At 38.1% G+C, this 15,999-nt stretch overlaps 1 protein-coding gene and 1 pseudogene across 5 annotated transcripts in view; one reads left to right on the forward strand and one right to left on the reverse strand.

The window, feature by feature from the left end:
* LOC105549636 overlaps positions 1–2,103 on the reverse strand; it is a 4,380-nt pseudogene extending 2,277 nt beyond the window's left edge. The window contains exons 1-4 of the transcript XR_001007581.1: positions 2,057–2,103; positions 277–377; positions 163–195; positions 17–74 (exon numbers count right to left, since the gene is read on the reverse strand). The product of XR_001007581.1 is annotated as an uncharacterized LOC105549636 (transcript). The remainder of the gene's footprint in view (positions 1–16; positions 75–162; positions 196–276; positions 378–2,056) is intronic.
* FUT8 (fucosyltransferase 8 (alpha (1,6) fucosyltransferase)) overlaps positions 1–15,999 on the forward strand; it is a 337,429-nt gene that overhangs the window by 2,855 nt on the left and 318,575 nt on the right. The gene's annotated exons all lie outside the window — the stretch shown is intronic.

The following is a 15,999-nucleotide window of genomic DNA, read 5'->3' on the forward strand; positions in this document are numbered from 1 at the left end:
GGTGAGGGGCGCTTGCCTCTCCAGCCGGGACTCGGAGCTGCGGCGCCGCTGCCCTCCGCGTCGCGCATCCTTGCCTAGGGCAGGGGCCAAAACCTAGAGGAGGAGAAGGGATGGGGGCGGGGGTGGGAGGTGTTCGTCGTCTCCCCTCCACACCTATCTTACCTTCGCCAGCAGCTCGGTCTCTGGAGTCGCGGTCTGTGGGGAGGAAGATGCCCGTGCGTTATGGGCTCTCTCTGAGTGCTGCTTGGGCTAGAAAGCAGGGAGTGGACCCCGCACAAAGATCCGCGAGGGACCGTGCTGGGCAGTTAAAGGCTTGAGTGCAGCTGTACTCCCTTTTGATGTGCAAATGACGAGCTGGCGGCTTTTGAGTGTCTAAACTTATTTGGGAAGGTTAAATGAGTCCATATTTATCCGTTTTCGGAGGTTTGTCCTGCAAGATTGAGTGGGTTGTCGGGTGCAGCACCTGTTCTTTCTTCACAGTGGGGATTGCAATCTTCAGAGACGCAGTGTATTTCTTAAGTTAAGTGGCAGTGTCATGCTTAGGGTTTGTCCCTGATGAGCTTTTATTTTAGCGTTTTGCAGTATAATATAGATTGAGGCCTTGGTTAAAGGCACGGAGAGGTGGTGGTTTTTTCCTTCCTGTGTTTGAATTATTTACAGTTTATTTAAACCCACTCAGGAAGGTGGACCCAGAAAAGCCAAATTCTCCAGTAGATAATCCCAAATTTCAAGGTTTTGCGGAACAAATTCAACACAACTTTTGTGTCAGTTTAGAGTTAAACGCATCTGAAGTAACTGACTTAACTGACTTGCCTCTGAAAACTGTTGGCAGGTTTCATTATAGTTTTTTTTTCTTGTTATTCCTGCGGTTAGGTGAATATTTTCTTAATTAAATTTACATTCCATGTTTTATGGCTAATTCTTTAAATAGGTACATCATATATAAAGTATTTTAGGAGAGAAATTACTATTTAACCACTACAGTATATCAGATATATAAGAAATAATGGAGTTGTAGTCTCTGCTCTTTAAAATAGCTGTAAAAACATCTTAAAACCCTATGCCAAATAATAAGGCCCTGTACATTGCTGTCCTTGTGAAATCTGCTATGTGTATAGAAAATCTTAATAACTCGATTTATAAATACTACAGTACTAGTGAGAAGGTGGGAATTCAAGCATTTGTAATTGTGATTTTACAGGTTCATTGTGTAAAAAATGCCGGGAGTTAGAGATGAATAGGCTATAAGGAACATACAAAGGTAGTTCCAAGACATGGATTTTCTTTTTGCTGCTTTATAAATTGAGAATTCTATTTGAATTCAAGAGCTGAACAGCTGGAATGAAACTTGCATGGATTGCAGAAACTTGCAAAAACGTATCTTTGGTCAAGTTGTGAATTAACTTGAGTATCTTGTTTAATAGGATAGTGATTCAAAATAACTTCCATAAAATATGACATTACATAGGTTATATTTTGAGGATATTTTTGAATTTAACTAGAAAGTCACCTGAAGTTGTTTTCCTACAAATCAGTTCTGTTTAAGATGTATAGAATTGAAAAAAAAAAAAAAAAACAGTAATTCTCATTACATCCTGCATTGTTTTGTTGCAAATTCTTACCAGTTATTTTGACGAAATTAGAGTGTCCTTAAAAATGGTGAATCTTAAAATTTGCTGGTGAATTGGAAAAACTTGTTACTTATTATTATTTTTTAAAATGCAGTTATATTAGTACGTTGGTCTGGAGGGGGAGCTAGTGCCAAAGCAAAGTATAGCTTAATAGCTGTTTGAACTTTTAAAACACCTAAAACCAGATTTTTATGACCAAGAGAAACATAAATTTTTAATTAAAAGAGTAAGACATTGATGTGGGCATATATATGTACATAGTTATTTGTGGAGTGAATATATTGTGTATTACAAACTAGTTAAAAAAATCTTTTCATGAGCCACAATAATGGAAAGCTGAATGCTGAAAGATTTATTGGATTTCTCATTTAAAAATCTCTAAAATGTATCCCCAAACTTAGAGTATGTTATGGTATTTTCTTAACCTTCTTGTGCTATTCATCAGAAGAGAAGGCATGTATTCTTGACCCATTGTGCGTATTGTGTGTTCTTAAATTTAGTTTTTATAATAGCTATAATCCTAAAATTTCAAAAACAAAGCTTTAAGTAGAATCTTATGTGGGCGAAGGTATTAATTGTGTGGTAAGCTAGGTATTTATCAAAAGTAGATATAATTCCTTTTTTTTTTTTTTTAAAGTAGAGATAACTCCAATAAAAAAAATGGACCCTTTAGACATCTGGGAAACAGTATCCCCAGGTCACTTAACCCTTATCTCCTGCAATATAATGCAGTGAGTCCAGCTGATCTACCAAATTGAATGTGTGCCTTTGAATATGAAGCAGTTGTTTTGTGGCCTGTGGCATTTCTTTTAGATTTCTAAACTGTAATAAATTAGGTATGTTAATTTACTTCTGACCATTCAGGTATTCTTTAAATCCAAGCCTAGAAACTGATAATTATATGTATATTAAAATCATTGGAATATTAGTTTTTTTGCAGATAGTGTTTGGGCTCTTTGTTATCAATAGCTCTTCATTATGTAAATAGAATCTCAAGGCTGATAAAGTAAATAGACTCTTCCATTTCATTAATGGTTATTTTTGATTTATGATAATCTACATTTAATAAATCTCTTGATTTAGTTAAATGGTGGATACATCATTTCATATTATAGCACATTGATAAATGTAAAAGAAAGTTTTTACAATCGTGAGAGTAAATACTTAAAAAAACTTGAGTAGTTACTTTACTAAACATAAAACTAAGATTTTTAAACAACTCTGAAACTAAAAGTATTACTATTATGCTACCTTTTTTTTTTTTCCCAAAAGAGATGGGATCTTGCTATTTTGTCCAGGTTGACGGTGAACTCCTGGGCTCAAACAGTTCTGCCTCAGCCTCTTGAGTAGCTGGGACTATAGGCATGTGCTACCACATCCAGCTTTATTATAGTTTTTGTACCCTGCATTGATACTGCTTCTGTTGGTCCTTTTCAAAGGAGATATCAACTTCTGGTCTTCAACAGTAGTGTAGCATCCTCTTATTGATTCTCTGGCTTATATTTCACTACCATATAGTATAGAGTTTCTTTCTTGAAGTTTGAATTGTTTTCACATTGTAGCTTGTTATAGTGAAACAATTAAACATATTTAAAAGTAAAAGATATTTACAACTGATTTTTAAAGAACCTTTAAAAAAATCCCCAACAGAAGAATATTATATGGGGACATGTAGATTTAAGATTTTATTTTCTTTAGTTTTTTTTTTTTTTTTGAGATTGGAGTGGGGTGTTGTCTCACTATGTTGCCCAGGCTAGAGTGCATTGATGTGATCACGGCTCACTGCAACCTTGACCTCGCTGGTTCAAGCCATTCTCCCACCTTAGCCTCTGGAGTAGCTGGGACTACGGGTGCATGCCACCATGCCTGGGTAATTATTTTTTATTATTTGTAGAGGCAAGACCTTGGTATGTTGCCCAGGTTTGTCTTGAACTCCTGGGGTCAAGTGATCCTCACACCTTGGCCTCCCAAAATGCTGGGATTACAGGCGTGAGTCACTGTACCCGGCTCCTTTATTTTATCAAAAAGTTTTTTTTTTTTTTTTTTTTTTAAGTTTAAAAGAGACAGCGTCTTGCCATGTTGTCCAGGCTGGTCTTGAACTGGCCTCAAGTGATCATCCCACCTTGGCCTCCCACAGGCGTGAGCTATCATGCTTGGTCATAAGATTTTTAAAAAATTGATTAGTTTCAAATCCCAACTTTCTCTTCTCATTCTAATCTCCTGTCATTATTTTCTTTCCCCAGCTACCCACCATCATCAGTCTTCCATTTGGAATAATGGGAAATCAAACCAATAAAATTAACCTTACCACCCACCAGGCGAAGGTTTTTCTTGATATCTACAATATTCTGAACATAAAACCCATATAAACTTTATATGATACTACACATTTTCCTTTTAATGGAGGAAGAGCAAATAGGACCTATGAAGTATGCCATATTTGTCAATATAAGGGTTACTTATACTTGTACTCTTACTGAAAGCAGAGTTATAGGGCAAATTTCATTTTAAATTTTCATACCCATCTACTTAAAAAAAAGTATCTCTTTGTGGTAGTCTTTTTTTTGGTCAGAAAATGACAATGTGAAGGAGAAATATGTTTTGAATTTATAAATCTTCTTTTAATTCACAAATTATACCAAATATAAGGGTAGTGCTAATGTGGTTCAAATTTTGCCTTTGCTATTCTGCTTTTTCTTCTGTAGTCATTCTGTAGTATAACTTGTTCATCAAAGCACTGGAATAAAAGAAAAACTTTTAAAGATCACTACTGAAATGCTCACTGTATTTGTTGTATTTTATAACTTGGATTTTTAAAATTTATTTTTCCATAAGCCAAATAAATATGAAAACGAACTTGAAAGACTTTGTTACAGCCTTGATGACTGGTCAGTATAAAGTTCACATTATAAAGTAATGAAACATTGATATTACTCTTAGATGAAAATGGAAAATTAAGCTAATGTTTACTTTAGAATCTGAGTAATGAGTTTATATCATGTAGCGATGAGGCACGTGAAGAAAGTTAGAATTAGTTTTTCTAATTAATCAACTTCATGATATAAACTTGAAAGTGCGTAAATGCTATAACTTTCTGATTGTAAACTTGAACAAAAGTAAAATGAAAATGGGAGAGACCTCTTAATTACCTTAAACATGTAACTAAAATGAACCTGTATATCTAAGTCTTATTTGATCAAGACTTTCAATGCACAATGAATGAGTTTTAAATTTTTATCAGTGTTGTGACTGATTTTTCTATAATATCCCTTAAATGAGATATGAAATTCTAATAATATCTAGAACCAGAATAAATTTGCTTAGAGTATAAACAATATTTACCAATGATCAAAACTATAATAAAAGCATTGCAATGTTATTTAATGACTTAAGTCAACATTCCATAAGTTAATCTAAATAATCATTTTTATAATTGTTTAATACAATTGATAGTAATATCTTAATTAGTGGTAAAGTGGACAAATATAATTTGTAGATTCTGTGTTGTCTGGGACCTTGGGGCAGTCAGTGAAGAGAGGGAGAGAGAGAGAGAGAGAGGAGCGTACTGCTTGATGAGCTTGCCTTATTTGGAGATGAAGGAGATTTATTCAGTTCTTTTCTTTCCCTGCTTTTTTCTCCTTGTTTGTCATCCTCTTCTAGCAATGGTAAGAAATGAGGGAATTGACCATCTTTACAGTATCCTTTTTTCTTAGAGTTCATAGAACATTTCCAGGTAAAACATTAGTTTTTATGTTATAATAGGTTTATTATAATGATTTCATTTCCTTTGAGGTGGTAGGCAAGAGACTAGAAGAACTTCAGTTGCATAGCGTTTAATATTTATTAAAAATGATTTTATAGGCCAGGTGTGGTGGCTCATGCCTGTAATCCCAGCACTTTGGGAGGCTGAGGCAGGTGGATCACCTGAGGTCAGGAGTTGGAGACCAACCTGACCAACATGGAGAAACCTGGTCTCTACTAAAAATACAAAATTAGCCGGGCGTGGTGGTATATGCCTGTAATCCTAGCTACTTGGGAGGCTGAGGCAGGAGAATCACTTGAACCCGGAAGGTGGAGGTTGTGGTGAGCCGAGATCGTGCGATTGCACTCCAGCCTGGACAAGAAGAGTGAAACTCCGTCTCAAAAAACAAAACAAAAACAAAAACAAATTCTAACCTTCATGTGCCTCTTACTGTAAAAAATATATAAATCATGTGCCTCGTACTATAAAAAAAAATTGTGTCCATTGAAGAGAACTAACGTATTAAACTAAAAATGAGACACAGTGTTCTCCACTCATGAGAGTGCTGTTAGCAGGTTTAAGACAGTTACTGTGAGTTCACAAGGTGAAAGTGTGTTTGATAATTAGGGCCTAATCAATTGGGATCTGACTTACTCAATTTCTCCGATACATGGAATTGTACTGGCACCTGAAGGAGAAAATATATAATAGAAGTCGTATTAGTTTTTATGTCTTGAACTCTTTGAATAACTTTAATTCGTTCAGTTGCCAAATGTCAAAAGATTGTAATTTTGGGAAAGTTGATTCTTTACAATTAGAACTAAGCCAGGGTAAACAATTTGCTTTCTTTTTATAAGTTTTAGGTTTTTCTTTTTGTCTTAGGAAGTTTAGTGAAACTCTAGGGGTTAGGCAGGTTGTAACTGAAATTCTTGAGGCCAAAAGATCCTGTCTTGTCCTTGGTAAACTGACCCCCTCAACAGCATGAGAAAAGTAGGTTTACTGATAATCCCGATTGCTTCCTGACATAATTACAGACATCCAGCCCTGTATCAACTAAAATTCTGCTTATTTTTAAGGTTCAAATATTAGAAGTATCTGCTTGATACCTCTCAGGTTGTCAAGTGTACATAGGATGAGAGATATGTTACTTTTAATTTGTAAGTAAACAAACAATATTATGTTCTCAACGCTGAGTAAGCCGAAAAGATGTATACCTACTGAGGATGCACCAAATAATGAACTAAAGAAACCTGGTAATGTGCAATTAGGAATAGTTCTTCTTAATAATAAAAAAAGATTAGTGTTTGGGTTATAATGGCATAAAGATGTAATGAAAATAAAATTACCAAAGAAGTCTATTTTGGAGAAATTTTTGTCAGACTAGATAACAAAGAAAAGAACACATCCTTTTTTTATTTTTATTTTTTATTTTATTTTAGAGATGGGGTGTTGCTCTGTTGCCCAGGTTGGTGTCGAACTCCTAGGCTCAAGTGATCTTCCTCGCTTGGCCTCGTAAAATGCTGGGATTACAAGTGTGAGCCACCAAGCTTGGCCAGAACACATCCTCTTTATGACTGTCTACAGAGGCTTACTTAGAATAGTACAGAAGTACCTAAAAAGAAATGATGATAAATAACTAAAATGTTTTAATAGGGATCATGTGTTCATTTCTGCATGTATATTTGTATAGTACCTGTCATTTGCTGTGTCCATGCATAAATGCACAGTTGGAAAATAAGGTACCCAGCTTTTGGAAATCATTCAGGGAAGTGCATCTAAAGTTTACAGAAAAGTTGGTTTCTTCACATTTTAGTGACACTTTTCAGCATATATAGTTCACCCTTGAACAGCACGGGGTTTGGGGCACAGACCCCCATCAAGTTGAAAATCCACATGTAACTTTTGACTCCTCAAAAATTTAATAAACTTACTATTGACTTCCAGCCTTACCGATGACATAGTCAACTAACACATTGTACCTTATATGTATTATATACTATGTTCTTAAAGTAAGCTAGAGAAAAGAAAATGTTATTAAGAAAATCATAGGCCAGGCATGGTGGCTCACACCTGTAATCCCAGCACTTTGGGAGGCCAAAGCGGGCAGATCTTGAGGTTAAGAGATTGAGACCATCCTGGCCAACATGGTGAGACCCCGTCTCTACTAAAAATACAAAAATTACCTGGGCGTGGTTGCATGTGCCTGTAGTCTCAGCTACTAGGGAGACTGAGGCAGGAGAGTTGCTTGAACCCAGAAGGTGGAGGTTGCATTGAGCCAAGGTTGCACCACTGCCCTCCAGCCTGGTGACAGAGTGAGACTCCATCTCAGAAAAAAAAAAAAAAAAAAAGAAAATGATAAGATAGAGAGAGTATATTTACTGTTCATTAAGTGGAAGTGGATCATCACAAAGGTCTTTATCCTCATTGTCTCCACATTGAGTAGGCTGAGGAGGAGAAGGAAGCAGAGGAATTGCTCTTGTTGGTCTCAGCATGGTAGAGGTGGAAGGGGGAAGGAGAGGCGGGAGAGGCAGGCACACGTGTTATAACTTTATGACAATACGTCATACTTCTGTCTTTTTTGCTTTTTCATTTCTCTAAAAACATTTCCATATGGTACCAATCCTTCTTCCACCATTTGCTTTAGTTTCAGTGCCCATATCAGAGAAGGATCCATGTCATGAACAGTCAAAAGCAGTCTTGAACAATCAGACAATCTTCTACCAGACTGTCTAATGTCATTTTGTTTTCTGGCATTCCTTCTGCATCACCTGGTACTGAATTGGAAGCACTCATCAAATCATCTTTTTAAATTCCTCTTGTGTGATGTCTATTTCTTAAATTTCTCCAAGATTTGTATCTTGAAACCCTTTAACCTACTTTTTTTTTTTTTTTTTTTGCCATATCCACAGTCTTTTTCATGATTTCCTTGATTGGCCCTGTGACAAATCCTGTGAAGTCATGCACAACATCTGGACACAGTCTTCTCCAGCAGGAATTTATTATTTCAGGCTTGATGGCTTTCATGGCTTTTTCCATAACACTGATGGCTTCTTCAGTGGTGTAATCCTTCCAGACTTTCATGACGTCTCTTTATTGGCATTCTCTTTCATAGAGTTGACAGTACTTTCTGTAGTGTACTGTGTCCAATGATCCTCATGACCCCCTGATTTAGAAGCTGAATTAGAAACATTGTGTTTGGGGGCAAGTAGACTACTTCAGTACCTTTGGTGTTGAACTCATGGGGTTCCAGGTGGCCAGGGGTATTGTTCAATAATAAAAGAATGTACAGGCAAGATACTTCCTGACTTCAGGGACAAAGCATCAATGGAACCAATCTAGAAAAAGGGTTCTCATTGCCCAGGCCTTTTCGTTGCATTACCGAAAGACTGGGAACTGGTGTTTATCTTTTCCCTTCAAGGCTTGGGAGTTTGTAGCATTATAGATAAGGGCAGACCTGATCATAAACCCTACTGCATTTTCACAAAACAGTAGAGTTAGCCCATCCCTTCCTACCTTAAATACTGGTGCTTTTTCTCTTCCTTACTAGTGAATGTTTTTTATGGCATTGTTTTCCAGAATAGGGCACTTTTGTCTGCATTAAAAACTTGTTTAGGCGGATATTCTTTCTCCATATTTCTTTTTTTTTTTAAGAGATGGGGTCTTACTCTGTCGCCCAGGCTGACATGCAAATGGCATGATCATAGCTCACCGCGGCCTCAAATTTCTGGACTTAGGCAGTGCTCCTGCCTCAGCCTCCTGAATAGCTAGGATGCAGGTGTGCACCACTATGCCTGGGTAATTTTTAAATATTTTTTATTTTTTTGTAGAGACAGGGTTTCACTGTGTTGCCTACTCTGGTCTTAAACTCCTGGCCTCAGGTGATCCTCCCACCCGGGCCTTCCAAAGTGCTGGGATTACAGGTGTGAGCCATTATGCCCTCCCCCAGCTAATTAAAAAAATATTTTTTGTAGAGGCAGGGTCTCGCTGTGTTGCTCAGGCTGGTCTTAAACTCCTGGCCTCAAACGATCCTTCTGCCTCATCCTCCCAAAGTGCTGGGATTACAGGAATGAGCCACTGCACCCGGCCTCCTCAACGATTTTCTTTCTTTTTTTTTTTTTGAGACTGGGTCTCGCTTTGTCGCCCAAGCTGGAGTGCAGTGGTGAGATCTTGGCTCACTGCAGCCTCCGCCTCCCGAGTTCAAGTGATTCTTCTGCCTCAACCTCCTGAGTAGCTGGGACTACAGGTGTGCACCACCATGCCTGGCTAATTTTTGTATTTTTTGTAGAGACGGTGTTTCACCATATTGACCAGGCTGGTCTCAAACTCCTGACCTCGTGATCTGCCCACCTTGGCCTCCCAAAGTGAATGATTTTCTTAATGGCATCTGGAAAGTCGTCTGCTGCCTCTTGGTTGGCAGAAGCTGCTTCTCCTGTTATTGTGACGTTTCTAAAGCTAAACCCGTTTCTAAAATTATCAAGCCATCCTTAGCTGGCATTATATTCTTCAGCTTTAGAGCCTTCACCTTCCACTTGTTTTAAGTTGTTGTATAATGACTGCTTTTTCTTGAAACATACTAAAGTTTATAGGGATGCCTTTCTTTATAGCAATCCTGTACCCCTATAAAAGCTACATTTTCCATATGAGATTAAAAAAATATTTCACAAAACATGCACGATATTTGCATCTGCTGGTGTACCTTCAGCAATGGCTTCATGAATTCTTTTTTTACAATGGCCCTTAAGCTGGATTCATTTATCTTGAAGTGACGGGCAATTGCAGCTGCAGACCTCAATCTACAGTACGTATCAAGCAAGTCAACTTTTTCTTGTAATACCGTGATTTTTCTTTGCTTCTTGGGAGCACTTCTGGCATCACTAGTGGCACTTAGGTGTCATTCAAGGTTTATAGTAGAGGTTTATAGTATCGTACTAAACATGAAGAAACCGCGAGAGATCACTTTTTACTGGAATATACAATTTATCGGAAAGATGAACTGCTTGCTTGGAGATGATTAATGTCACATGGTACTTTAAGCAAATATTCACACTTGAGCTCACCTCATTAACAGGAGGTGGCTACAAAATTATTTCAGTAGTACAGGGTGTAGTACAGTTAAATTTATGTAGTTATGATTTTAGTTATGATTTAATACTGTATCTTTGCTTTTTTGAGACATGGTTTCTCTCAGTTTCAAATGGCACCATGTATGGCTAAGTGTGTGGTATAAGTTGGGGCAATTTTTAACTTTTTAAATAGTTTTGTATCTATTTTGTAGTAGTAAATGATAAAATAGACTGGTATCTACATATATTTTAAGCACTCATGACATACCTCTTTTTTTTCTTTTTTTTGATGAAGTCTCATTCTGTGACCCAGGCTGGAATGCGGTGGCATGATCTTGGCTCACTGCAACCTCCATCTCCAGTGTTCAGGTTATTCTCCTATCTCAGCCTCCCATCTTTTTCTTTTTTTGACCCAGGGTCTCACTCTGTCACTCAGGCTGGAATGTCGTGATTAAGTCATAGCTCACTGCAACCTCTGCCTCCTGACTCAAGCGATTCTCCCATTTCAGCCTCCCGAGTAGCTGGGACTGCAGGTGCATGCTACCACACTTGACTCGTTTTTGTGTTTTTTGTAGAGACGGGGTTTTGCCATGTTGCCCTTGCCCAGGGTGGTTTCGAACACCAGTGCTCGTGATCCTCCTGCCTCGACCTCCCAGAGTGCTGGGATTACAGGTGTGAACCACTGCACATGGTCTACTTTTTTGATATTTCTAGGTTATATGGTTCATCTATGAATTTTTTCAAATTGTCACAAACCTCCCCCAAATTTATCAATATGTTTATTGAAAAACATTAGCATATGAGTGGACCCTCACAGTTCAAACCTGTGTTGTTCAAGTTTTAAGCCCTGAGAGCTCTAAGAGTTTAGAGCTAAAAAAAATTAGAGTTTCTTTTTTTTTTTTTGAGACGGAGTTTCACTCTTGTTGCTCAGGCTGGAGTGCAATGGCATGATCTCGGCTCACCACAACCTTCGCCTCCTGGGTTCAAGTGATTCTCCTGCCTCAGCCTCCCGAGTAGCTGGGATTATAGGCATGCACCACCACACTCGACAAATTTTTTTTGTGTTTTTAGTAGAGACAGGGTTTCTCCATGTTGGTCAGCCTAGTCTCGAACTCCCGATGTCAGGTGATCTGCCCACCTTGGCCTCCCTAAGTGCTGCAAATAAAAATTGTGTATATTTAAGGCATACAACTTGATGTTTTGGTATATGTATAGATTGTGAAATGTTTACCACAATCATGCTAGTTAACACATCCATCACCTCACATAGTTATTTTTTGTGTGTGTGTGTGGTGAGAACCTTTAAAATCTACTTTCTGGCTGGGTGTGGTAGTTCATGCCTGTAATCCCAACACTTTGGGAGGTCGAGGCGGACAGATCACGAGGTCAGGAGTTTGAGACCAGCCTGGCCAACATAGTGAAACCCTGTCTCTGCTAAGAATACAAAAAATTAGCTGGGTGTGGTGGCGTGCCCCTGTAATCCCAGGTATTTGGGAGGCTGAGGCAGAAGAATTGCTTGAACCTGAAAGACGGAGGTTGCAGTGAGCTGAGATCACGCCGCTGCACTCTGGCCTGGGTGACAGTGCAAGACTCTGTCTCAGAAAAAAAAAAAAAAACTACTTTCTTAGCAAATTTAATGTGTACAGTAAGTATTACTAACTGTAGTCACCATGCTGTACATTAGATCTCTAGAACTTACTCATCCTGAATAACCCTTTGGCCAACATCTCCCCATTTCCTTCTAACCCCAGCCCTTGGCAACCACCATTCTGTTCTCTGCTTCTACGAGTTCACCTTTTTTAGATTCCATATATAAGTAAGATCATGTAATACGTGTATTTGTCTTTTTCTGCCAGTCCTATTTTACTTAGCATAATGTCGTTTGGGTTCATCCATGTTATTTGCACATAACAGTGTAAAGGGGAGGCAAACTTTACCTCCACCTTTTTAAAGTTTTTTTTTTTTTTTTTTGGCTTGGCCTTAGAGTTAAATTAACATAAGATAGATTATCAGGAGAAAAGCACACAAATTTATTCAATACAAGTTTTATGTGGCACAGGAACCCTCATAAGGAAACAAAGACCCAAAGATCCAGTTAGAATTGAATACTTACATACTGAATTGGACAAAGGGTAGTAACTTATGAAAAATAAACTGGATTATATGGGGAGGCTTAAAAGATAGAAGTTATTTTAACAAAGTTTGTATGGAATTCTCTTGGTCTCCATATCCCGTCCTTGATGATAAAAATGTTGCCTTCCTTTTAGGTTAAGGAGGACATCTTTCACATGGGAATTTCATCTGCTTTTAAGAAATAGAAGGAAGGTCAGAGTGATCTTACACCTGCTGTTTTTCAGAAGCCTTTGACTCGAAATAGTCAATATGTCAGAATGGCGTATTTAAACTCCAACAGGATTGTCTTACTTTTTAAAAGCTAATGTAAATCCTGTGTGTATATGCATGCACATACACATGCACACATAACACATTTTCTTTCTTTTTTTGTTGAGACAGAGTCTCGCTCTATCGTCCAGGCTGGAGTGCATGGCGCGACCTCAGCTCACTGCAAGCTCACCTCCCGGATTCAGGCCATTCTCCTGCCTCAGCCTCCCGAGTAGCTGGGACTACAGGCACCCGCCACCTCGCCCGGCTAATTTTGTTTTTATATTTTTAGTAGAGACGGGGTTTCACTGTGTTAGCCAAGATGGTCTCAATTTCCTGACCTCGTGATCCTCCTGCCTTGGCCTCCCAAAGTGCTGAGGTTACAGGTGTGAGCCACCGTGCCTGGCCTACATAATACATTTTCTTTACGCATTTATCCATTGGTGGACACTTACAGTGACTCCATATCTCATGTATATGAATAATGCTTTCACGAACATTGGAGTGCAGATACCTCCTTGACATACTGATTTCATTTCCTTTGGATGTATACCCAGAAGTGGAATTGCTGGAGCATATGGTAGTTCTATTTTTAATATTTTGAGGAATCTTCACACTGTTCTCTTATAATGGCTGTCCCGATTTACATTCCCACTAACAGTGTACAAGATTCCCTTTTCTCCACGTCCTCATCAATACTTATCTTTTGTCTTTATGTGAATAGCCATTCTAACAGGTGTGAGGTGATATAAAATTGTGGTTTTGATTTGCATTTTTGTGATGGTTAATCAGTATTTTTTCATATACCTGTTGGCCATTTATATGTCCTCTTGTGAGAAATGTCTGTTTAGGTCTGTAGCCCATTTTTAAATTGCATTATTTGTTTTCTTGCTATTCAGTTGAGTTCCTTATATACCGAATTCCTTCTTAGTAATTTTAAAAATAGCATTATTAAGGTATAATTTATATACCATAACGTTCATAGTTCAAGTTTTAGTAAATTTATACAGTTGTGCAACAATTGTCACAATCCAGTTTTAGAAAACTTTCATCTTTCCAAAAGCTCATTCTTGTCCATTTGCAGTCACTCCCTACACCTATCCCCAGCTCCAGGCAACCACTGAATCTGATTTTTGTCTCCATAGTTTTGCCATTTCTTGATTTTTAATACTAATGGAATCATACAATATGTAGTCTTTTGTGTACTCCTTTTATTTAGCATAATTCTGGTTAGTAATGGGACTGAATGGATAAAGTACAAAAGCTTTGAACTTGTAATCAGGAGACTTGGATACTAGTGTTGGCTCTGCCACCAAATATATAAACATGGGTTAACCACTTGTCCCCTCTCGGCCTCTGTTTTTTTCCTCCATAAAATGAATTATTTTGACTTTTTTTTTTTTTTTTTTTTTGAGACGGAGTCTCGCTCTGTCGCCCAGGCTGGAGTGCAGTGGCCGGATCTTGGCTCACTGCAAGCTCCGCCTCCTGGGTTTACGCCATTCTCCTGCCTCAGCCTCCCGAGTAGCTGGGACTACAGGCGCCCGCCACCTCGCCCGGCTAGTTTTTTGTATTTTTTAGTAGAGACGGGGTTTCACTGTGTTAGCCAGAATGGTCTCGATTTCCTGACCTCGTGATCCGCCCGTCTCGGCCTCCCAAAGTGCTGGGATTACAGGCTTGAGCCACCGCGCCCGGCCATATTTTGACTTTCTTATATCCCACTTTTCACAGCTGGGTAGACATTCACTGACCTTTTCTTAAAAGATATATTAACTTTTCCTCTTAAATGTAGCCACTGTGTGTGTGTGTGTTTTTCTGGATCAAAAAAATGAGGCTTATGTCAACTGTGGTCTGAATGTCTCTTCAGAATTCTTATGTTGAGACCTAACCTTCACTTTGATGGTTTTATGAGGTGGGGCTTTTAGGAGGTACTTAGGTCATGAGGGCAGAGCTCTCAGGAATGGGATTAGTGCCTTTATTATTAAAGAGGCCTGAGGGAGCTTGAATCCCCACTTCCTGCCATGTGATGACTCAGTGAGAAGATGCCATCTATGAAGCAGAGTGAGCCCTCACCAGACACCAAATCTTGATCTTGCACTTCCTAGCTTCCAGAACTGTAAGCAATAAATTTCCATCATTTATAAGTTACCCAGTCTAAGGTATTTTGTTATAGCAGCCCAAACAGACTAAGACGTGGTCTAATGGATGATTCAGCAATGAACAAATTTGGGATTGTCTGGAAGAATCAAGATGGATGATTAAACATTTTCTTGGGCATTTCTTGGTTCATACATACAACTCTGAGGGTGGGGATAATCTTAAATGCTGAGTTAATAAAGATTTTTGAAGAGAACAAAGCCAGTTGAATAATTCTGTGAGGTAGAGCTTCAAAAGTGATTGAAACTTGTTATGAAGAGAGGTACAAGACTATGCTGCTTGCTGCTTTAGTTTTTTTGTTTTGGGAGTAGAAAGTAGGGTGGAACAATTTTAGTGAAGTTTGTGCCAAGCCGCACTCAAGATAGTCAAGTGGGATTAGATTGTTTTTCAAGAAGAACAAAAGGAAGTGCATGACTATCATTGGGAAGATTGTCTTAGAGGCAAAGCTGACAGGTAACATTCAGGTTATAAACTAGGAAAACGGTACATGTATAGAGGATTTAAAAAATAGGAGTGTACATGTGTATATGTGTGTGTTTATAACAGGAGTAGACAACTGACTGAGTAGGCTGGTGTCAGGTATATGCTAAAAGAGTAATGTTCATTTTCAGTATAGTATAAAAAAAGAGAATTGAATCACAACTGCCTAAATTTAAAAATCAGTGTTGTAACTGCTTTCAAATAATCAATAATTTGACTTTTAGGAACCTTCAGGCCTTGTTATTTTTACCTACAGTAGTAGGAAGTATGGCTATTAAATGACTGAACCTTATTTTTACCCAACGTGCTAGAGCATATGAGTGATAACCCACAGAGCAGACACTGGAGGAGGGGAATGTAGCTATAATGTAGCTATAAATATATTTTAATGATGGTGTCATTACAACAGCATAAGAAAATTTGTTTCATGTTTTAGAGTCACAGATTTTATTCAAAAGTAGCATTTCTAATGTAGGTAAACCACTTTTTGATAACAAGGAATATCTTCAAATCAAAACTATGTTTATTATATGAAGATTTGTCACTT

The sequence above is a fragment of the Mandrillus leucophaeus genome, unplaced genomic scaffold (assembly GCF_000951045.1).
Source record: "Mandrillus leucophaeus isolate KB7577 unplaced genomic scaffold, Mleu.le_1.0 Scaffold448, whole genome shotgun sequence".
NCBI lineage: Eukaryota > Metazoa > Chordata > Mammalia > Primates > Cercopithecidae > Mandrillus > Mandrillus leucophaeus.